Source organism: Protopterus annectens, chromosome 8.part0, assembly GCF_019279795.1.
Source record: "Protopterus annectens isolate FY-2018-M chromosome 8.part0, PAN1.0, whole genome shotgun sequence".
Lineage (NCBI taxonomy): Eukaryota > Metazoa > Chordata > Ceratodontiformes > Protopteridae > Protopterus > Protopterus annectens.
The window spans coordinates 409209933-409235889 of NC_056741.1; the positions used below are offsets into that span (position 1 = coordinate 409209933).

Genomic DNA, 25957 nt, shown 5'->3' on the forward strand with positions numbered 1-25957 from the left:
ATAGCCAAACTGGAAGCCAAGCTCTCTCAATTCAAGACTGGACTAGGCAGTCAAGAGGAAAAGGTTAACATCACACCACACTCAACACATAGTCCATAAAAACCTGCACTTCCCAAACCCGCACATAGTAAAACAAAACACACACCTACATTCACAGAGGTTCTCAATAAAAATCTGCCCAAAGAACAGAGACCTCCAAAGCTGAAACTCAAGCAACCACCACCCCTCAACACTACCCGAATGACACATTGCCCACAAAATCAGTGTGCCACTCAACCTCAGCCCATAAGGCAAAACAACGTACCCAGCACACTAATCATTGGCGGCTCTATAGTCAGGCACACTGACGTCCCCCTTGCCAGGCTGAACAAGGAGAACGTCACTGTCAGCTGCCTGTCGGGTACCAGGATCCGCCATATAATGCACACACTCAGGTCACTTTACAAGTACGATTCCGTCATTGTCTATGTTGGAGTGAATGACCTGAGATGTATCTCCGTGGACTACATGAAAAGAGACATGGAGGAGCTCTCTGACCATGTGGCCCAGGCAGGTATGACACAAGCTCCGAGTAGCATCCTGCCATCTCCCAGAATGATGCCACAGTACAAGGACAAAATGATTGACTTCAACAATTGGCTAAGATTCTGGTGTCATTCCAAGGGGATCCAGTATCTGTCTGCCTGGGACGACATGATTGACAGGCCACGATGCTTTGCCAGAGATGGCCTGCACCTGTCACCGCTGGGATTCCGGATACTGGCTAAGGCTCTTACTGCCCCTGTAGTGCTTTTTTTAGGCAAGGTTCAAACATCAAATGCACCACCATAGTAGACATAAACAAGCAAAATCTAAGGATAATGCTACTCAGTGCTAGAAGTCTAAACCTCAAAATGCACGCACATCAGGGTCTCCTTAAGATGAAGAACATTGACATCTGTGCAGTGACAGAGACCTGGTTTAAGGCTCCAGAGAGCACCCCTGCATTACCAGGCTACAATTCTTACCACACCTTTCGGCCACCCAACCCAGACCAAAATACTAATGGAGGAGGCATGTCCATATTCATAAAGGATATCCACACCTCCAGGCTAGTTGCTCAACATAATGCCTTTGAAATTATTCAAGTACATTTAACACTGGGCAAGACTGCAATTCAGGTTGTAGCGTGTTACAGATCTCCTGCCATGCCCCAGGATGCCCACTCCATGTTTCTCGATATACTGGATAATATTAAGATACAGCCCAATACCCTAATTTTGGGAAATTTCAACTACCCCTCCATCAACTGGGAAAACTACTCATGTACTAACTCATTTGCCCAACTTTTTCTGGAATTCATCAATTCCATCACCCTGGACCAGTTTGTCCATACCCCTACCAGGGGTAGCAACATCCTAGACCTGGTCATTACCAATATGGGTAATAGATGCTCCACACCAGAGGTCAACTCCTCGCTGTTCAGGTCCGACCACAAGCTAATCACCCTATGCATCCATATCCCCCCCCCATTAAGGAAACCACCGTAAAAAACTTATCCAAAGCCAACTTCAGGCTTCTTAAGTCAGACGTGCAAACTTCATTACACCCACACAGATGGAAAATTGTGGCACGACTGCTGAATCATATACAAATGCACTGTATAAGCACATACATGAGTGCATGGACCGTGCCATTCCCAACAGAACCAAGACGATATCCTGCAGAAAAAGGAAGCCAAGCTGGTGGTCCCCTGCCATAAACAAGCTCTACAACAGAAGGAATAAACTGTTGCAGAAAAGAGTAAAATCCTGTGACTGCAGGAACTCCCTGGTCAGTCTCAGCAAGAAGCTGAGATCCCTCATAAAATCCTCCAAAGCTAGTTACAAAAATAAAATCGCTTTGGATTCTAAAGACAACAACAAAGCCTTCTACAACTATGTGAATAATCTCAATGGCAATACACAGATCTGCTCTGAACTACAGCACAATGGCACTACATTACCAAGCAAACTGATATTGCCAACATCCTGGCAGACAGTTTCAGTGCTAACTTCAACCCTGTCACCCCCCAAGGGGCCCATACCTATACCAGATTATTGCAAACCCCCTGAAATCATGGCCACACAGGTGAAGACCGCACTCTCCAAAGCCAAGAACACAACATCTGTGGGACCGGACAACATCCCAGGCACGAACTACAGAACGAACTGGCACCCCACCTAAGTACCATGTTCAACCATAGCCTCATTTCAGGCTTTGTGCCTAAGGAGTGGCCCACAGTGACAGTTATCCCACTCCACAAAGGGGGTGCCACCACAGACCCTGGGAACTAACGCCCCATTAGCCTGACGAGCCTGGTTAGCAAGGTCTTGGAACGCATCATCCTAGAGATTATAAACAAAGATATAGGTAACCTCCAAACTCTGGACGCCACTCAGTTTGGGTTTGTAAAGGGTAGCTCATGCCTCCTAAACCTGATTGACTTCTTCGAAGCAGTCACTAGGGCCGTAGACGAGGGTAAGGTAGTGCACACTGCTTATCTTGATCTTGCCAAGGCTTTTGACACCATCCCCCACTCTGGTATTACAGATAAACTCACTGGACTAGGCATAAATCCCTATGCCACAAGATGGGTGGCCAACTGGCTCAATGACAGAACCCACACAGTGAAAGTAGCCAACTCCAAATACGACTTCAGATCAGTGACAATCGGAGTACCACAGGGTTTGGTTATGGGTCCTCTCCTATTCGGTATCTACTTCTCTGAAGTCCAGGCAAATACTGTTGGTCTCTGGCTAATGAAATTCGCAGATGACTGCAAACTAGGAGCCATAATCGATTCACCTAAGGATGTGGATTTTCTACAAAGAGGCCTTACTGAGACTGATGCTTGGTGTCAAAGTCATGGCCTAAAGCTCAATGCCAAGAAGTGCATTGTCATCCCCTTTGGGAAAAATACTGTACCCATGAATTACCACATAGCGATAGCCTACTAAATACCGAAAGTGTGACAAGAGACCTTGGGACACAGGTGGATATTAGTCTCTCCTTTGATAATCACGTCGCCACAATAATCGGGAAATCCTTCTACATGGCACACCTCATCACAAAGGGGTTCTCCTGCAGAAAAAGAGGTCATCATTCCTCCCTACTCATCCCTTATTAGACTCATCATAGAGTACAACGCCCCGTTTGGCATGTACCTCACAAGACATCTGCAACAGCTAGAAAGGCCACAGATACCTCACGATGCTTTGCCAGAGATGGTCTGCACCTGTCGCCCCTGGGATTCAGGTTACTGGCTAAGGCTCTTGCCACCCCTATAGTGCCTTTTTTAGGCAAACTTCAAAGGACAAAACCACCACCGTAACAGGTACAAGCATGCAAAATCTGAAGGTAATGCTACTCAATGCTAGAAGTCTAAACCTCAAAATGCACTCTCTCGAGGCACTCCTAAAAATGGAGAACATCGATATCTGTGCAGTAACTGAGACCTGGTTCAAGGCTCCAGAGAGCACCCCTGCAATACCAGGCTACAACTCTTACCACACTTTTCGCCGCCAAACCAGGACCGAAACACTAAAGGTGGAGGAGTGTCAATATTCACCAAGGATATTCACACCACCAGGCTAGTTGGCCAACACAATGTGTCTGAAATTCTCCAAGTGCAACTAACACTAGGTAAGACTGCAATCCAAATTGTAGCTTGCTACAGATCCCCCACCATACCCCAAGATTCTCACTACACCTTTCTAAACATACTGGAAAATATTAAGATAGAACCAAACACCCTAATACTGGGTGATTCTAACTACCCTGCCATTAACTGGGAAAACTACTCATGTCCCAACACCTTTATGCAACGGTTCTTGGAATTCATAAATTCCAACGCCCTGGATCAACTAATCCATAGTCCCACCAGGGCTCCAATATCCTAGACCTGGTCATTACCAACATGGGAAATCAATGCTCCATACCTATGGTCACCCCTCGTTAGTCAGGTCTGACCATAAGCTAATCACCCTTAACATCCACATCCCACCCCCACCCCAGTAAAGAAACCACCATAAAAACTTCTCCAAAGCCAACTTCATGCTACTCAAGTCAGAAGTGACAAACTTCATGACACCCATGCAGACGGAACTGAAAGTTCAACTGCTGAATCCTACACTAAGGCACTGTACGAGCACATCCACTCATGCATGAATCGTGCCATCCCAAATAGAACCAAAATGCTCTCATCCAAAAAGGAAGCCAATCTGGTGGTCCCCTGCCATAAACAAACTTTACAACAAAAGGAAGAAACTTTTGCAGAAAAGAGGAAAATCCCAGGATGCAAAAACTCCTTACTAGCCTCAGTAAGAAACTGAGATGCCTCATAAAATCCTCCAAAGCTAGTTGCGAAAATAAAATTGCCAAAGATTCCAAAGACAACCACAAAGCATTCTATAACTATGTCAAGAATCTAAATGGCAATGCTCAGATCTGCTCTGAGCTAAAACAGAATGGCATTAAATATACTGATCTGAAGGATATTGCCAATATCCTGGCAGATCGATTCAGTGCCAACTTCACCCCCCTCTCACCCCCTAAATGGCCCATCTCAATAACGGAAGATTGCCAAATTCCAGTAATAACGGCCACAGAGGTACAAAACGCACTCTCTAAAGCCAAGAATACAGCATCCATGGGACCAGATGACATCCTGGGCTGTGTACTACATGAACTATAATATGAACTGGCACCTCACCTAAGTGTCATGTTTAATCATAGCCTCACCTCAGGTTTCGTGCCCACTGAGTGGCGCAGAGCTACAGTTATCCCAATCCACAAGGGGGGATCCACCTTGGATCCCGGAAACTACCGTCCCATCAGTCTGACAAGCCTTATCTGCAAGGCCATGGAGCGTATTATCATGGAACTTATAAACAAAGACATTGGCAACCTTCAAACACTGGACCCCACCCAGTTTGGGTTTGTGAAGGGCTGATCTTGTCTCCTGAACCTGATTGACTTCTTTGAATCAGTCTCCAGAGCCATAGACAAGGGTAAGGTGGTCCACACAGCCTATCTAGACCTTGCCAAGGCCTTTGACACCATCCCCCACTCTGGAATCATAGATAAACTTACTAAGTTGGGCATTAATCCCTATGTCACCCAATGGGTTGCTAAATGGCTTACTGATAGAACCCACACTGTAAAAGTAGCCAACTCCAAATCCAGCTCCAGACAAGTGACAAGTGGAGTACCTCAGGGTTCAGTCCTGGGGCCGCTCTTGTTTGGCATCTACTTCTCTGAAGTACAGGTCAACATTAAAGGACTCTGGCTAACAAAGTTTCCAGATGACGGCAAACTAGGAGCCATTATTGAATCCCAAATGATGTGGATACTCTACAAAAGGGCCTTACAGAAACAGATGCTTGGTGCCAGAGCTATGGGCTCAAGCTCAATGCCAAGAAATGTATTGTTATCCACTTTGGGAAAAAACATGTATCCATGAATTACCATATAGGTGGCAGTACACTAAACACAGAAAGTGTGATAAGAGACTTAGGGACACAGGTGGACAGTGGTCTCACCTTCAATAACCACATCGCCACAACAGTCAGGAAATCCTTCTATGTGGCACACCTCATCACGAAGGGCTTTTCATCCAGAAAAAAGGAGGTCATTGTCCCACTGTACTCATCCCTCATTAGACCCATTATAGAATACAACGCCCCATTTGGTATGTACCTCTCAAGACATCTGCAACAACTGGAAAGGCCTCAGAAATACCTCACTAAAAGAATCACAGGCCTAAAGCAGATGCCCTACGCTGACCGCCTTAAAAAACTCCAGCTATACTCTGTCGCATATCATCTACTCAGAGGCGATCTCTGCTTAACATACAAGGCCATGTCAAATCCAGAGCTGTTGGACATGCTACACTTAAAGAAATCCCAATCCCTCAGAGCTACACGCTCCAGGGATCTAAACCTTGTCATCACAATAAACAAAACATGCTGGAGGGATAGGTTCCTGACCCAGAGACTCCCCAGACTCTGGAATAGATTGCCCATACATGTCAAGCAGAGTGCCTCTTTGGACCTCTTCAAGAGGAACCTTGACGATTGGATGGGAGAAAGGAAATTGACCCCAGGGATCACGTCAGTCACCCTGCTAGACAGGGGTCCAGGAAAGTAAATAATGTGGGAAGAAATAGCCAGGGAATTGTTATGGCTAGGCTTGTATAGGCCCTAGGGCTGATAGCCTAGTACCAACCTATGAACCTATGATTACCGGCCTCAAACAGCTGCCATATGCCGACCATCTCAAAAAACTCCAGCTCTACTCCGTCGCATATCGCCTACTCCGAGGCGACCTCTGCCTAACGTACAAAGCCATGTCTATCTTAGACCTGATGGACATGCTACACTTAAAGAAATCCCAATCTCGCTGAGCCACACGCTCCAGAGATCTAAACTTGTCACCGCAATAAACAGAACATGCTGGAGGGATAGAGTCCTATCCCAGAGACTTCCCCTGCTCTGGAATAGGCTGCCCATTCATGTCAAGCAAAGCTCCTCATTAGCCCTCTTTAAGAGACTGTGACTTTTGGCTTTTCCCAGTTAGGGGTCAGCACAGCAGAACTCCGGTCCACTCATGATTGTCAGTGGATTTTTACGGTGCCGAGTTGCCAGCCCCAACGCTCAACCTTCAACAAAGGCAAGCCCATTTACGCTTGCACCTACCTGCATGTCTTTAACGTCACTTGACCACGGGGAGGACATGCAGACTCCACACAGAAGGCGCTCCAGCCGAGAATTGAATGGGAGAACCTCTTGCTGTGAGGCGACAACACTAACCACTGCACCACTGCGGCTTATTAGCCCCCTTTAAGAGAAATCTGGACAATTGAATGAGTAATAGGAAATTCCCCCCAGGAATCACTGCTGTGGCTCTGCTTGACAGGGGCACAGGAAAATAATTTACTTGGGTGGCGAAAGCCAGGGAACTCGTTTGGCTAGGCTTGTATAGGTCCTAGGGCCGATAGCTTAGTACTTACCTATGAACCTGTAAAAAAGCTTATTAAAGTGTATATACAACTAGACATTTTTCTATATGTCTAACCATACTTTGTCAGTCTTCAGTGAAGAATCCTGAGCAGGCCAGTTTGATTAGTTTTCTATTAGCTTATGTGTAGAAGAAAGTTGCCTGGGAGATGGTAAATTCTGATTCAAGGATAAGAAAAAAGTAGACCTTTGGAATTAGATAAGCTCACAAATTTTAGATGCAGACATAAAACTCCTGGCAAAGAAATCAGTGACCAAAAAGGGTATCAAAAGAAGAAAGTCAGATGTTGAGATTGCAGAACCCTCTACGTATTAGAATTGCTCAATACTGGATAAGTGAAAATAGAAGTTTGTAACATGTTCATTTCATTAAGCAAATACTGACAAAATTCTGCTTCAGACTCCATGCAGGAAGACCTAGAAAACAGGTGCTTTTCCTTTCCTTTGGACAGGAATGTTCTTGTAGGCTCCCGCCCTTTCTACTAATATCTAGGGTCATTCTGAAGATTCAGAAGGACTGCGAAGATCACTGTGGTGACTCCCTTCTGACCTAGGTAATAGTGGTTCTTCTTTTGGAAATGTTCAGGGGCAATTATCACAAGCTACCTCAAACACTTGAACTGTTCACACAAGATGGGGTGTTTAATCATCCCAACTCAAAACAGCTTCCATTATCTGCTTGGCTGATCGAGTTATAACACCTTTTAGGCACCTATTGTCAGAGGAAGTCCTGCAGGTATTAAAGGAAGCAAGAAAACATGATACTAAGAAGTCATATATTAGCAAATGGAAACACTTTTGTAGTTGGTGCCAACACAAAACCCAAGACACTTTTAAGGATAGCATTTTTCTGGTTCTACAGTATTTGTGTGAGTTATTATTCTCTGTCCTTTCTTACTCCTCCATCAAGGTACACTTGCTGGCCATATCAGCAAGTCTACCCATTGATCCCCTTTTCACTGCATTCCCATGTGAATATGTTTTTTGTAAGAGGTGTTGCATACCAAGTCTCCTAGAAAAACAAGTCACTTTGTCTTGTGATCTTAACATTGTTTTAGAAAAATTAACTTTTCCTCCCTTTGAACCAGCTTGTCAGGCTAATTTGAGATTCTTAACTTCGAAAATGGTTTTGCTGATTGCTCTGACCTTTGCAAGAAGAGTACCTGAGTTGAAAACTCCTGTGGTAGGTCAACCTTATCTCATTTTCCACAAAGATAAGGTTTCCTTAAGAACTAATCATACCCATAAAGTGGTAATTTGAGTTTACTTTGAAGCAAACTGTCTGTCTGTCTCCTTGTCTTCTCTGAAGAGCTGAAAAATGAAGGAGAAAATATGCTCCATACTCTGGATATACATAGACAACTTCACTATTATCTTGACACAGCTAAAACTTTCAGGAATTCTGACCAGTTATTCATTTCTTGTGAAGATTAGAAGAAACAACAACCTGTGTCAAAGCAGACTACCTCCAAATAATTGTCTCATGCTATTACTTTTTGCTATATCTACCACAAGAAGGTAATTCCAGGCAGGTCCAGGGCTTTGCCTTTAACTGTGGCATTTTGGAAAGGGTTGAATTTTAGAAGTGTTCTTGAAGCAGCAACTTGGTCCTCTATACATATCTTAAAAAGCACTACAAATTAGATTTCTTCTCCAGGACTAGGACAGGCTTTACTAGAACTATTCTCCAGGGACACCTCGACCCTCATCCTTCCTCCTTCCATTGGATTTAAGCTTTGGTAATTTTCCCCATATATCTAAGGCTACTTCAGCAGTGATCACATGATGAACTTGTAGTTTGTGTAAGTAATCTTATTATAAGAGTAGATGTTCAAATGATCTCTGCTGTAGTAGCCACTCCAACCCTCCTTATATCCCTCTATTTTTTTGTATGTTTTTGTTGTGAGGGTGGGGCCTTTATTATTATTTTCCTAGCATTTACCCCTTTTAGGGCTCTAGCCTCCCTCTCTCAGTTGTCATGGAAGTTCTGAAAGGCTTGGCAGACAGATCACTCGTTTTCTTCAGCTCTGCTCATTTTGGTTAATAGTTTGTGTAGATGGAAGGTGCCCTTAAGGTTTGTAAGCTGTATGGCTGTCATATCCCTTGCAGGATATAGCCCCATATAACTTAGGCTACTGCAACAGTGATCATCTGAACATCTACTGATCCAATGTTGTCTATTTTCATCGTATTCAACATATGGGTTGTTAGATCCAACCTTGGCACTGATTTTGAAGTTTCCACAGTTCCAGGGCTCTGAACTCTCCTGTACCCATAATTCCATGCACTCCAACCTAATACTTTAGATCTTCTTTGTTTCCTGAAGACTTTAGATGTGTTGTAATGTCTCTCATATCATATCCTTTTTAAAAGTTTTTTTTCTTCTGGTCTCTTCCTCCTACCAAGAGAATGTTTTTTTTTAATTTTTTGTGCGATTAGTACAAACGTTTTTTGTGTGTTTATTTGGTAGGTAGCTTAGGTAGATAGTTTAACTAGGTAGTTTTAAGTAGTTTATATAAGAGTTGGTAGTTGTATATTCATAACATAAAGTAATATCTTTTTTCTTGACTTTTTGTACTTGTATATATATATATAAAATGTGTGTAAAATCATACTTGGATATGTTGTTGTGTGTGACAAGTTGTGCTCTAAAATAATGTTTGACTCTCAAGACTTTAAGAAGTGTGCTGAGCCAAGAAGGCATAAACTCTCCCTTAAGACTCTCACACTTTGTGTGTTTATTGTTTGGACACTGCCAATTTAGATTCAAATGTCAGTCTTGCACCTCTTTCAGCTCCAGGGGGCGTCAAGCTAGGTTTAAAAAATTGATTGTAAAAGGTCTTCTTCCTGCACAGACAGGGTCATTTTTGCCTGGACCTTCCTGTTGAGCTTCCCTAGCCAAGAAATATGATAGGCCAAAGTTTTAGGAGAAGTCTTAAAAAAGAAAAATGAAAATATAAAAAAAGAGAAAGAAAAAGAGATGGGTACAGTAAAATGGCATACCTGGGTACATCTTTTTGATTTTGTGAAAGACTAAGACTTCCTTCATCGACACCCCATACCATGGCTCCACACTTTTCAGATCTAAAGTTGAAGACTCATTGACCAGGAGCCAGCATGATCGTAAAACTCTCTTTGCAGTGGGCATCGGGTTTTCCACCCACCAAAGATCCTTCTCTAGGAATCAAAGGACAGGAAAAAGATGTGATCTGGTGTTTTTTTTCATCCACTCCTCAACTGATGGTCTCGGATCTGACTTTAGATCTGAGACCCATCAGTTGAGGAAAGATAACAGATAACACAGATGCATTGTTATGGTGAGTACACAAAGTTGTGTTTTACAAGTCACAGAGCTCTTATCATGACTCTCTTGGTGCTAGACCTGCAAGTGGCAGAGATGGAGAGAATTCCAATGGATATCATTCCAGAGGTAGAGTTGGACCACATAACCAGGGCTTCTGTAGGTCCTTTATCAAGAAGACCTGTCAGTGTCCATGAAAGATTGCCAGACTGCTGCACTCTGGAGGCAGTCAGTGAATGCTTATCTTTGCACCCTGAAGCCTGACAAAATGTAACAAAAGATTAGTGGGTGCTGAAGGTAATTTCCAGAGGCTATTGTATTCCCTTTTCTCTCCCTTCTGTAAAAAAGGTCATTCCTGATGTTCCACCCAGTCAATGGGAACCAGAAACAGCCGAAAATTTGAGATGTTCCACCCACTCAATGGGAACCAGCAACAGCAGAAATTTTGAGGCTGCTGGGAGAAACAGTCATCCAACCAGTCTCCTAAGACTAATTGGAATCCAGAGTCTACTCAAAGTTCTTTTTAGCACCAAAGAAAACATGGGAACTCAGACCAACTTTGGATATCAGTCATCTAAATCAGTTTTTAAAACAGACAAAATTCCAGATGGTCACAGTTCAGTCTATATTGCATCTTCTGGGGAAAGATGATTGGATGTGCTCCATAGACCTCCAGGATGCTTATTGTTATGTAAAAAATAGAGATGTGCTCCAGGAGTTTCCTCTGTTTCTGTCTGGGAACCAATTACTACCAGTTCAGAGCCCTGCCTTCCGGCCTTACCACAGCCTCCGGGGTGCTCACAAAGATAATGGTAGTGATAGTGGTACACTTGTGCCGAAGTCTTCCCCTACCTCAACAATTGGCTCCTAACTGCTGCCTCAGAGCATCTGCTTCTTCATCACTTGCTCATTATTCTCTGATTGTTACTGGACCTAGGTATAACAGTAAACTTTTACAAATGTCAGCTATTACTAACCAAACAGGTAGAATTAATTGAATTCCACCTCAACAAAACCCTACAAAGTTTCAGCCTTTCTCACCACAGGGTTACATTTTTACATCTAACAGCCATGCAGGTGGTTCATCATCCATTTCCTCCAGCATGTTTAATCCTGCATCTGTATCTGCAATTCTAATGACTCCACTGGCCCACTATTATATGAGAGTGCTTGAATGGACTGTAGCAGTGCAGTGGTCTCAAAACTTTCACCCTTTACATGCAAAGATTCAACTCACAAAGATTTTCAGACAACACATTGCCTGGTGGATAACACCCCCCCTTCAGTAACCAAAGGATGATCTTTTCACCCAGATCTGTCAGTAGCAGTAGTAACCATGGATGCCTCCCTTCTAGGACGGGGAGCATTTTGAAGGGAGGTTGACCCAAGGCACATGGTCAACCTTGAAAGCTAATCTTCACATCAGTGTCTTGGAGATGAGGGTGGTCCTCCTAGAATTGCAGGCATTCCAGGATATTCTCTCCAAGGGTGTGATTTCCATACAGGCAAACAACATAGCAGTCATATGGTACATCAACAAACAAGGAAGAACCTGTTCTTACCCCTTGTGTTGACAGGGGATAGAGTTTGACAGTGGGCAATGACTTCATATTGCCTTCTGATACCAATGCACATCCTTAGGTCTTTTAATGTTCTGGTGGACAGATTGAGCAGGACTATCCTAATTGATGGGGCCAACCTTGCTGCGACTTATTCGCCTCCTACCACAACAAGTGCGGGAGTTACTTTGCCCTGATCCCTCCACAGGGTCAATCACAGAGGGATGTTGTGGTCCACAGTTTGCCCCTGGGCCTCCTTTTTGCTTTCAACACACTACCACTCATGAACAAATTCATTAAGTAAGCCAGACAGAACAATACCAAAGTAATCCTCTGCCCTTTTCTAGCTCTGACAAACATGGTCCCCCTTCTTGTGGTGTCTACTAGTTCATACCCCTTGGAAGCAACATCAGTATGCAGATCTCCTATCTCACCTATCTGGATTGCCTCCTCTGGACCAGACAACCATGAACCTAACTGCTTGGTTTCTCCAGTCTGACCATAGCCAGAGATACCAGGCTTCCTAATATGGTTTTTGAGATTATATCAGCTTCCTAGAAATCTGCTGCTGCAAAAAAACAAAAAAAAACATATATACATATATATATATATATATATATATGTGTGTGTGTGTGTGTGTACATATATATATATATATATATATATATATCACAGTAAATGGAAAAGATTTTCTATTTGGGCCATGTCCAAGGGTTTGGATATGTTTTCTACTCTCATTCCATCCATCTTGGAATTCTTGTTTGAACTCTTTCACACCACCATCAAAGTTCAAATGGCAGCAATTTCAAATTTTCATACTGGACATTATAACACTTCCATAGCTTCTGTGAAGACCTCAAGAGCCTTCTTGAGAGGGATATTTCCTTTACTTCCTCTCATTAGAAACCCATTTCCTTTGTGGGATATTACTATCGTGTTCCAAGCTCTGACACAACCTTCCTTTGAACCTGTGACCACAGTGGACATCAAATACCTAACTTGGAAAACAATTTTCTTACTGGCGGTCACATCAGTCAGATGGATTTTTGGAATTACAGACACTTTCATGTAAACCTCCCTATTTGATTTTCCATGATGACAAAGGCTTTTGTCAGAACTAATACATCTTTCCATCCAAAGGTGGCATTTGAGACAAACTTGAATTAGTCTATACATTTACCACTATTTTCCCTAAGATTCTCAAACACAGGGGAATAAACCTTGCTCATGCTAGATGTACATCATCAACTCAGGTTCTATCTTCATCAGACAAAACAGTTCAGGAAATATGATCAACTATTTATTTATTTATTGCTTTCTTAAAGCCAAAACTTGGTAGGGCTGTTGTCAAAGTTACACTCTCATGCTGGTTGTCAGACTATATTTCCTTTGCCTGTAATAAGAAGGCCTTGCCATTACAATCTAAACCTAAGGCTCATTCAACAAGAGCAGTAGCCACCTCAATGGCTTTTTCTGAGAGGCTTCTCATCAGTGACATTTGTCCAGCAGCAACTGGGTCCATGGTCCACACCTTTGTGTCTCATAAACTGGATGTAGAGTCCAGAACTCACACTTCCTTTGGTTCCACCATCCTCAGGAATGTTCTTTTTTGATACCAGCCAGAAAGATGGCTTGGGAATCTGTCACATATGTTGAATTTGATGAAAATAGACAACATTGGATATGTAAGTTATGTACTTACTATAATAATAGAACCATGTTGTCTGATTTTTGTCCAGTTCAACCTCCAACCCTTCCTCCTTTCCCCATACCAAATTGTCACATATGGCTTTGAGATGACTGAGTGCTTGTTACTTTACTCCCTGTATGTAAACAGTCCTGTCTGACTGTTTCCCTGTCTCTTTCTCTGTTCTTGGTTTCTGTATTCTAATATATGATCGTAATTAAGTCTCCTTGTACCCTAAGGGGCAAACTTGATCTGAGGTACTAGGGTGGAGTTCAGGGAATTATAGTTAGGGGAGGAGTCAGAGCACTGGAACACTGGAAGCTTCAAAATCAGTGCCAAGGTCGGATCCAGTTGGATCTGACAACCTATATGTTGAACCAGACTAAAATCAGACAACATGGATCTATCGTTATGGTAAGTACATAACTTTTGCTTATGTTAAATTTACTTACACAACTGTACTTTTCCACTGCCAAAGCACATATGTTTGGGGTGCTCTGGCAAAGTTTGGTTTTATGGGGAACTTTGTAATCTACTGTGAACTCTTATACAATCAGACACTTGATGAAATAATTGCTAATGGATATTGTCCAGACCCTTTTTTCTCTACATAGCTACCTGAAAAGGATGCCCATTCTTCCTACTTTTTAGCACTGTGCTTGAAACCCTCAATGTTTATATTACCAGCAACACGTATTTCTTCAGGTGGATAGATTTTATAGAATTCTTCAGTCTTCATGTAATCCAGAAGAAACTTGAAATCTCCACAGTAGAAAAGGATTTGGGCTTCTCAGAGGTTTTTTTTTTTTTTTATTTTTTTTTACTTATTCCAGGGCAGCAGCTTTGAAGTTATTTCAAGCCAGATAATATCCAAGACCTAGATGGGTAATACCAAAGGTACTTGTCCTCACCTTCTTGCACATAAAATACACATGTCTGAATGAATGAATAAATAAATAAATAAAATGAAAAGTGCGGGATCTATGGGACTGGAAAACAAAGGCAGGTAGTGGTTGGTAGAGATATGGAGAACCAAGAATGAAATGAAGGATTGGGGCAGAATTCGGAGTAACCGGACATGTAGAGGAGATCATCTTATAGTTCTTTGGAATGGCAAACCAAATACTTATTTTCCTAGAACAACATTCTTCAGGATACAGGGTATTCCCTTATTTCTTTTGATGAGTGTTAGTCTCATAAGGTTTAAGGTTTCCTTAGGTGGCGGCATTATTTGTTTGTAATTTAGGAGCTGTAGCTTACATATACCTCTTCCTGACAAGAGTCTAATGGAACTCAGTCAAATATTAGGATTACGAAGTAGGATAGACAAAGAACATCTGTCTAAAATGTATAGTTTTCTCTACAACTATTAAGAGGATATTTAATATAGATAAGGTTAATTGGGAATTTACTTACCTGATAAAGAATGAGAAGGCCCATTAACCCTGTGGTGGGAAGTTAGATTAACTTGCATGTACACATCTGAAAATAATTCAACACTGGCAACTCTTTCCAAAGAGGCTGCTGATTAGAGGATATGTTACTAATAAATGCTGAAGATTTGTCCTATCAGGTGCAGACTTCATTTTTCTACTTTACAAGTGTCCCAATAGGGCTTTCTATTGTAAGCCCTGGAATTTAGAAGAAATAATTATGAAATTGCAGGAGAAATGTGAATGCTGAACATTATTTTCGCCTCTTACCCCCACCGGAACGTTTATATATATATATATATATATATATATATATATATATATATATATATATATATATATATATATATATACATACCAACTCTAACATTGTCATACCTCAGAGAAAAGGGAATACACTGAGAAACAGCAGTCTTGAACTCAATATATGCAAGTCCAAAGTTTTGCTCCTTCAGTCTTGGACTGTCAAACAGTTTCTGCCACAGTTGTCAACATCTTTCAAATAAGATAATTTCCACAGCTGCTTGTGCTTTCAGGGCTACTATTCCATCTCTAGCAGATGTCAGGTTCTGATTGCTTGGATATTGTGACTCCTTGTATAATGTTGATTCTAAGTTCCCTTATTGGCTGAGACAGAATTCTTTGTTTTTTTTTTACTGCCCTTATATGTACATTTTGGAAGCAGTTGCCTGACCTTATTACTCAAGATCTGCCTTCATATTTACAGAGACTGAAAAGCATGAAGAGATTTAGTAGTGTATCTGTTGGGAGTTCTGCAGCATTTTCTTTATTTTTGGGATAATTGCATATATAATATTATATACTACAACGGTATGTATTCTATTTTGTTAATCTGTCTCTGGTTATTTAGGGCTGTAGTTTGAAGTTGTTATAATGAAAACAGTTGTTTCCTTTGTTTATTGTTCTTGTTTGTGTACATATATTTGGAGTTATGGTTCTAATAAATAAGGTAGACACAATTGACTAGTCCACTAGTCTCACTGAGGTAATTTTCTGATGATGTGGCCATATTGAGAATGGGCGGAGCCTGTCAGGGAGATGTGGCAGAAGATTTGCTAATTGTAAAAACAACCTCTGCATTACTTATTTTGGTGTTACAATTTGTGTCTGTCATGTACATGTCTTGTCAGTTCAACTAAAAGACTTACTATGGTGATTTGGTTAATCGGTCTAATGTAACCTAACCTAAACTACTCCTCAAATAAGAAACGCATCTGAAAGTGAAAACTTTAAGGGGAGACCTCCTTTTCTCTGAGGCTGAGTGAATTCAGAGTTGGTTATGTAATTATGGTGGTACAGGGGAGTACAGTCCACTGTTTAAGGCTGTGGGGAGTTTGTTCTACTAATAAAATTGTGTAAAAGGAAAAAACTTCAAAGACCAATGCACGTTAGGTTCAAGCAAGGCACCCTTTATTACTTGCAGCAAGGAGACAAAGCATGTAGGTACAGGATTTGTCTGGCTCTTCGGTGATCAGTATGTTATTCTTATACAGTTCTCTTCATGTCACAAAGAAAATGTTACTATTCTATTGCTGACGTAGTTGGACACAGCTTTCTGTATGTTTCACAGAAAATGTTACCAGACTTATTGCTGACATGGTCAGATTATTTGCTGTCTTGCAAAAGCATTTTGAGAAAAACAACCTGGCCTTGGGCTTATTTTAGCCCACCTTAACTTTTCAATTCTTCAATTGTACAGTTCTAATACATGTGTTACATTTTGTCTAGATTTAAGGTACATTTCTAGCTTTGGTACAAGTAATGCTGACTATGGCTTATACTTTCAAGCATCTATTGTTTTCTTTATCAAAGCTTCTAGCAGCTGCATATTTTCTCATGGCATAAGCCGAAATGAAATATCTCTTGTTAAGTTTCTAATAGCTGTGCAGATTCGTGCAGTGTGAACAGAATAAATGTATTAACCCTTTTAAACCTCGAATGCACTAATCATGCATATTACTATTATATATTTTTCTAACACCCCCCCCCTTTAATACTTTTATTCTACTTTCAAGATAAGCATAAACAGTTTTTTCTTCCCCTGACCTCTTCCTGCTCAGGATTTGCAGTTGAGAGTCGTTCAGTTTAAGCTCATGAAAGCATTTTCAGTTTTTTAGCAATTCTTCAAGTTCAGCATCTTGGTATAAGGTTTCTGAAACTGAAATGTCTACAAAATTTTTAATCAATCTTTTTATGCAGGGGATGCAGCAGCACACACATACCACCAGTATGATTATTCCTACACAGGTGGCAATCAGAATGTTCATCAGGATGCTGCCACAACCCCCAAACAATTTCTGGAAAAAGTCCGTCAATGGATTTGGTCCTGGTTTGGTCATGGCTGACACCTGCTGAATCACCTCAAGATGGTTGTCTATCTCGTGTTTGTGGTCAGGAATATACGAACAGCACTCCTCCTGGATTAAAGCGCACGTACCTCCTCTTGCCACTAGGGTGAAGTCAAGAGCCATGCGATTTTGAAGCACCACTGTTCTCATGGCAGTCAGTTCATCAGTCACCAATTCTAGGGCAGAAAAGGTTGCATTGCTCATTATTTTGAGAAGCTTAGACAATTTTCTCAGTTCCCAGATTGATTTTGTTGCTCCATATGCTGGCAGTACACCTGCCCACGATATAACAGTATCACTCAAGTCCATGTGTGACAGTCCATTACTCCCTAAGCCCACAGCATGATGGTTTTTCCAGTGCACATTGAATTGCTCCACTGGATTGACAGGCTTCTTGATTTCTCGAACATTCAGAATTTTCCCTTCAGGTAAAACTGCTGTGTGTCGTATGGCCGGAACCAGGTACCCCAAAAAACAACTGCCGGACCAATTCTCAGGTAGCCATTTATATGCTTTTCTACCGCATATAAAGTAACAATCTTCTACTTTAGTAGTAACTTTACTATACCCTGACTCTGCATGAAACATTTTTTGCCGATTATGGACAGTTGCTTATAGAGGTCAGCATTATGTTTTACTTCTTCAATTGTCCTATGCATCAGTTCAACAAATGTATCATAGCTCGTGTTGCAATAGGATCTGATGTTATCAGGTTTAGTGTAGCATCTATAGGGAACAGTCACATTGCAATTGCTCCAATCCACCTTTACTGTATCATTCTTATAAAAACACACAGTTCCCTTCTGTCGAACAGACAAGTGCAATGCTACTTTATCTTGTGATGTGACATCTGATGTATCATGAATTAGGTTTTCTCAGGTCTTGTTGGCTCCTAGGGGAACTGAAGTTAACAATAACCCCCCATATGCTGTTGGTAAAGCTGTGCAAATCCAGCAATTCGAAACATTGAAGGTTTCAGCATACACATATTTGATTGCCTGGAAAGTGTTAAAGTTTGGGTGCCACTCTGCACGCTTGTTCAGTTCAATTTGTGTGGCTGAGAAAAGGAATGGCCACAACAAAAAGATTATTGTCACTAGTACAGTCAACAGGATGGTTATGCAATACTTTTGTGGAAACGGTTGTTCTGCATTTCTGTTTTCTCCGGCTCTTATGAGTAGGTGTATTTGGATCTTACTGGATTCCGTCATCTTTACTTTGGACACGTGCTCTTACTCTCTGCCCTAATAGGACCTTCAGCATCAATGGTTTCTTCACTGGGGTTGAGACGGATCAGTCCTATTGATCTGACCCCCGTTTGTAGCCAGACTTTGTGCTGAGGGCCCCGATGGAGAGGTAAGATTTTTGTCTAACTCAAAGTTCTTAACCAGCTTGCAGTGCTTCAGCTGTATCCACAAAGCTCTTCTGCTATCTTGACTGCAGTGGGTGTCGAAAGAAGCACCTGGTAGGGACCTTCCCACCTTGGCGATGCCCAGTTTTTTTGCTTGATGATTTTGATCCACACCCAGTCTCCTGGCGTCACTGCCACTTCTGATGTTTCGGTTTGTTTTCTATCAAACAGAATTTGACTGCAACAGATGTTTAGAACTCAACAACTTTTTCATATATTCAGCTAGTGTAAAATCAGCTTCCTGGTCTGATGACATGAGAAGTTTCCACTGGGGTGTATAATAAGCCCTTCCAAATAGTTTTTCAAAAGGAGTCAATCCTTTTGCTGTAGGGACAGTTCTCATGCTCATCAGTGCCAGGGGTAAACAGTACAACCAAGTTTTTCCTGTCTCAGCTATTAATTTTCTCAATTTGTTTTTTAGTATACCATTATGCCTTTCAACTAGCCCTGCAGATTGCAGATGGTATGCACAATGATTTTTTAAAGAAATACCAAAATGCTTACTCAACTGCTGTATGGTTTGATTTACAAAGTGTGTACCATTGTCACTGTAGATTCTTTCTGGAATACCAAACCTAGGAATGATTTCCTTGACAAGTACTTTTGCCACTGTAGCTGCATCTGGATTTTTGGTTGGAAAGGCTTCCACCCATCTGGAAAATATATCTATAATGACAAGACAGTGCTTCTTATTTTCACATTTGTTCAATTCTATGAAATCCATACAAATAGTGTGAAACGGATATGGTGGTGTGGGGAAACTCCCTTGCTTGGGCTTTATCACCCCCTGTGCATGATGTTTGTTACACATCTGACACATCAAACAAAATTTTTTAGAGTAGTTTGTAAATCCGTACGTTGTGAACACCTGGTTCACCAGCTGTACCATCCCCCCTGTTGAGACATGGCACTGCCCATGGCTCAACAATGCTGCATAGCGAAACAAATTAGAGGGTAGTATTGGTTTTCCCTCTCTAAAGATGTAGAGCCCCTTTTCAAGGATTGCTCCTCGTTTTATCCATCGCTGTTTTTCAGCTTGCGTAGTGAGTGTCTGCATTGTTTTTAACATATCTAGATCTAAAGTTTCAGAGGGCTGTAATTCCTCATTTAAAAGAAATACTTCTGTGGCTACTTGTTTTGCAGCTATATCAGCTCTCGCATTACCTTTTGAAATTCTATCTTGTTGCTTGGTGTGAGCTGTGCATTTACAAATGGCTACTTTCTGAGGTAACTGAATAGATTCTAAAAGATCTAAAATAAACTGCGCACGATTTATAGGTTTGCCAGTAGATGTTATCATTCCCCGGTTTTTCCACTGTTGCGCAAAAACATGTACAGTATAAAAAGCGTACTGGCTATCAGTAAAAATGTTTACACATTTACCCTTTGCTAAGGTACATGCCCGTGTCAGGGCAATCAATTCTGCTGCCTGTGCAGATAAGTTGTGTGGTAAAGGTTTTGCTTCTATAATCCCAGTATCAGAGACTACTGCATATCCTACTAGGTTCTGTCCTGCAGGACCCCTTTTGCATGAGCCATCCACGTAGTATGTCACCTCGGCATCATCCAAGGGGACATCCGTGAGATCTTTTCTAGGTAGTGTCTTTTGCTCAATTACCTGCAGGCAGCAGTGCGGTGTGCCGTCTGCAGGGGTCAGGAGCAGAGTAGAAGGGTTTAAAGTTGTGCATTGTTCAATTGTCATATGAGGTTGGCTCAATAATATAGTCATACAGGAAAGATGCGTAGCAGGGGAAAGATATGCCACCTTTTCTTGTAGTAAAATAATCGCGACTGCATGAGGTACTCTCAAAGTGAGAGGGTGGAACAAGACTACTGAGGCTGAAGCCTGTACTGCCATTGCAGCTGCAACTACTGCTTGTACACAATGGGGTAAGGACCGTGCCACTGGGTCTAGTTGTGATGAGTAGTAAACAATGGAGCATTGCTTATCCCCATGCTGTTTTGTTAACACTGATGTCATGTAACCCTGCTTACAATCTACAGTTTGGAAAAAACATTTATGGTAGTTTGCAATCCCAGAACTAATGAGGACGCTATTAACTGCTTTAGTTTACAGAAGGCAGATTCTTCCTCTGGTGTCCATTGTAACAAATCCTGCGCTGCCATAGGCTTCTTATATATAAGGTCAGTCAGAGGTGCAGATTCCAAGGCATAGTTTGGAATCCAGCTCCGGCAAAAATTAGTTGTACCCAGGAAGGACATCATTTCCTTCTTGGTAGTGGGTTTTGGTGCTTGCAAAATTGCTATTTTTCTGTCCTCATCTAACGTTCTACCTTCCTTGGATATTACATATCCTAGGTATTTGACCTGTTTTTTCCAAAGCTGCAGTTTATTTTTATTTACCTTTATGTCCCTCAGTGGCTAAAAATTGTAGAAGTGCTATGGTATCTTCTCTACAATCCTGCTGGGTGGGGGCCGCCAGTAAGATGTCATCAACATAAAGTAAAATCTGACTGCCTCTTGATGGGGTGAATCCCGCCACGTTGCTTGCCATTTCTTGTGAGAATATCATTGGACTTTCACAATATCCCTGTGGTAGTCACGTATATGTATACCTTTTCTCCTGAAATGTAAATGCAAACCAATACTGGCTATCAGGTGTATCGGTATCGAAAAGAACGTGTTGCTGATGTCTACCACAGAAAAATACTTTTGTTGAGGTTTCAAATCATTCAACAGGGTATGTGGGTCTGGCACCGTGGGTGCCCTTGGTATTACTGCATCATTTACGGCTTGTAAATCCTGGACCATACGCCATTCTCCATTGGCCTTTTTAACTGGAAATAAGGGAGTGTTGCATGGTGAATCGGGAGATTCTACTAGTATCCCTCGTTTAAGTAAGGCTGCTATAATAGGCTTTATCCCTGCCTCTGCATCTTTTCTTAAGGGATACAGTCTTTTTTGTGGTCTGAATGCTGACTTTGGCATGATAGTAACTGGTCCCGCTGTACGAATGAGTCCTACATCTGATTTCCCTGTTGACCAGAGAGTCTCTGGTATGTCTCGTAAGGCATTCTCTTCCTCCTTTAATAGGAGTGTCAATCAGCTGTCCTCGCTAGACTGCAAGTGCACAGCTGGGTTGGTCTGAGTTATCCAATTCAACTTTTGTACCTGTATTCCTTGTTCTGACAGTTCTAGTTCTGTCTGTTTCTCCCATCTCGTGACTTTTTCTCCTAGGTCTGCCCATTCTATATTTCTGTTTTTGGTTAAGCTAACATGTGGTAATCGATTAGATTTATAAAGTGCAAAGAACTCCTGGGGCAATGAACAGCTGGCTACACTGTTCCCTTCTGTGTTCCAGTACAGGTTATGCAATATCAATCTGTTTGCATGATTCTTAAATAATTTTTGCTCATATTCCTTATCAGGTCTTGGTGTGTTGCAATAATACAGGGTACAGTGCAACAGGTGTTGCTTATCAATGTCAAGGGAGGGGAACTTGCTGATGGCTAGGTTCATTAACTCTTTGGTCACAGTCCCTGGACCAGTCGTAACCAAGTCCTGGCTGTACCAATAAAACATTTCACCCTCCGATTGCACTACAAAGGTGTTAATTTGTCGCTGTGCTTCCATACCCTGCATGGTTGGGATTACTGCTATACCAAATAGCTGCATGAGGTCTCTGCCCAAGAGGTTTACTGGGCATTTTGCAGAAACTACAATTTTGCTTCTTTGTGTCAATCCTGAAACTGGATCAGTTATTGCAATGTTACGGGAGAGAGACTCCTGATACAGCTGTCCATTAGCTGCTTTGACCAGTATGTAATTAGGTGACTCTGTGTTTTCTGGCAGTTTGGAGGGGTGTATCAGGGTTCGTGATGCCCCTGAGTCACACAAAAATTTGACCTCCCTCCCTTCTACCAAGAGTGTAACTTCTGGTTTCGTCTCTGCTAAATAGCGCTCCAAGCTCAATAAAGCTAGGTCTAATATTTCATTTTCTTCATTGTCACTAACTTCCTGCACTTCCTCTACTCCCTCTATCACATTCTCATTTGTCCTTTCTTCGCTAGCCCCTTCTAGTGATTCTTGACTACCATATAGTCAGTCCTCACCCTCCTTGTCTTCCGTTGTTGCCTTCTTGTTTCTCTTGCAATCCCTTGCCAAATGTCCCTTTTTACCGCATTTAAAACATTCTCCCCTTTTCTTTCGCCCTTCAAAGTCCTCTGATCGCTGATCAGCTTGTTTGTTTCCCGGCGCGTTTTTCTTGCCCTTTTTCCCAGACTGTACTACATAAACTTCTGCTCCATCTTCTACAGAAAATACTTGAGCTTTCTTTTTCTTTTTGCTATTAAAATGCCTTTCAGCATGCCTAGCATATTCAAGTAATGATTGTAACCTGCTTGTATGATGGTCTACCATGTGTTTTGTAATAAAACTGCTTATAGGCGTGCTACTGCCTTTTAAAAATGCATTCTTTAACTGCTGTTCATATGGGGAATCTTGTGTTTGATCTTCAGGAACCTGCATTCCACAGTGGTTATTAAAACATTCTAACAATCTGGCATAATACCGGTCAATTGTTTCACCTTCTTGTTGGATGCATTGATTAATGCAAGTCCAGTCTGCCCTAGGTTTCCATTTTTCAGAGATGCGGTTTGTAAGACCTTTTACTCTGGTGTCTAATTCTGCACTGCTATGTGGGAGGGGTCCTTGTGCAGCGTCACGGGGATTCCAGTTCCCACTAATCATGTACCAATCTGGCCCTACAATTTGTCTAACTACTTTTTCTATTTCTTCTCCGTTTAGGTTATAACTCATCCTCATTTCTTGTAAATCTTCTGAGAATTTTCTAAAATTAACCTTTGGATGGGGAATTTCCTCAGTGGCTTTCCGGATATCTTCCGGAGTCCAAAGTCTATACACTAAGATAGTTGGGTCCTGATTGTCTTGACCTGCCTGAGGATTGGGTACTTCTATAAGCGGGCATATTTCTTCTTCTTCATCTATAGATCGTGAATTCTTAACTATTTGCCATAACTCGAAACCTTCTTCTGAATTACCTGCCTTTGTTCGGGACCTGGTCCCGATGTGATCTCTAATTTTAGTCAGTTTTAATTTCACAATATCTCTATCTTCAGTGACCACAGGATATAGTGGGGGTGGACTAACCTGTTCACTTGCTTCATATTCTGGTAAGGGAGGCGGAGGTGCTGATGCTATTACTAAGTTATTATCCTCCTTATCTAAAAACATTGCTTTTGAATCTTTGTTTTTTTGTTTCCTACGGTTTACTTCCTCCAGCCACCTATGTGCCTGAGGAATTCCTAATCGACGTTGCTTTTTTATCCGACCCTTGGAATCGTTTTTGAGCTGTTTGATAAGTTTGATAAGCGAGGATTTTTCTAATTTTCCGTCTAATTCGTATTTATTAACCCATTTTGAATAATATCTAATATTGTCGGCACGCTGCGGCTGCATATATTTTGCATCTTCTGTTGACGGCGGGTTTTGGGGTCTTTTTGTGCAATTATTACCCATTTTGTTTTACCCTTTGATCGTTACGTAACTTCTCTTAATTTTTGTTATAGTCTCTTCAGAATGACTGCCTACTTATTGTGTTTCTCCTGATCTATGACAAGACAGTAATCTTTTTTGTCCCTGACTTGCAAGAAAAATACAATCTGACAAAAACAATACACATCTAGTCCCTGATCTTAAAACAGAAAAAAGTAGATTCACCTTACCTGAGCCTACGTGATTGATCACCGATTCGCGGAGACTCGTCCTTCAGTCACAGATCAGAAAGTGGCTGGCCTCTTTTGAACGACAATTCAGTCGGAGGACTTTCCATATAAGAAGAACCGATTTGGTTTCTTCCCAGTACGGTTTCAACCACCTGGCCGTCTGATCCGAGGTGAAGAGAGGGTTCCGGTCCGAAGGACCAATCTGTAAAGGGAAAAAACTTCAAAGACCAATGCACGTTAGGTTCAAGCAAGGCACCCTTTATTACTTGCAGCAAGGAGACAAAGCATGTAGGTACAGGATTTGTCTGGCTCTTTGGTGATCAGTATGTTATTCTTGTACCGTTCTCTTCATGTCACACAGAAAATGTTACTATTCTATTGCTGACGTAGTTGGACACAGCTTTCTGTATGTTTCACAGAAAATGTTACCAGGCTTATTGCTGACATGGTCAGATTATTTGCTGTCTTGCAAAAACATTTTTAGAAAAACAACCTGGCCTTGGGCTTATTTTAGCCCACCTTAACTTTTCAATTCTTCAATTGTACAGTTCTAATACATGTGTTACATTTTGTCTAGATTCAAGGTACATTTCTAGCTTTGGTACAAGTAATGCTGACTATGGTTTATACTTTCAAGCATCTATTGTTTTCTTTATCAAAGCTTCTAGCAGCTGCATATTTTCTCATGGCATAAGCAGAAATGAAATATCTCTTGTTAAGTTTCTAATAGCTGTGCAGATTCATGCAGTGTGAACAGAATAAATGTATTAACCCTTTTAAACCTCAAATGCACTAAGCATGCATATTACTATTATATATTTTTCTAACAAATTGTTATTCATTTTTGCTATCAGAGGTAGAGTTTGGCAATGCTATACCTGGCTGATCAACTTAAACTCATTATTATAATTATTATTACTCCTGTTCATGGTTGCTTAGCTTTTTAATTCATATTTTCAAGCTACTTTCCAAATTTGATATTCAGTCTGTTCTTAACCTTCTGAATTCTGTATTTGCATGGGTTATTTTGCCTCCATCATAAAACCACAGTTTAAATATTATTTTGTCAAGTGGTGCTGTTGTTAATCATGATCTGTAAGCACTCACCTAAGGTGCCCTTTCTTGTTGTGAATCCTCCAGGATGGCAATATGGGTTGCTTATTTATAACTGTATGTAATTTGCACAGTATTAGGCAACAGACTGCAATGAAGTTTGGATTTTTTAATTTTTCACTGTGAATTTTAAAATAGTTAAGTTAGTCTCTATTCTGATAGCCTTATTTATGAACTACAGAAATTGAATAGTTATTGAAGGCTGACCTTGGAGCATTGTATTCTTATGCACAGTTAGTTACTGTCAACTGCTATTTTTTCTAAAGTAGTATGAAAATAAATCAATGCATCTGTTGCGGTTATTCCAGCTGAGACTTTTGTAAGTAGACAATTATTTTTCTT

General features: G+C 41.3%; 1 protein-coding gene across 3 annotated transcripts in view; it reads left to right on the forward strand.

Moving 5' to 3' along the window:
• Window positions 1-25957, forward strand: part of CFAP141 (cilia and flagella associated protein 141) — a 593927-nt gene that overhangs the window by 462907 nt on the left and 105063 nt on the right. The window lies entirely within an intron of this gene.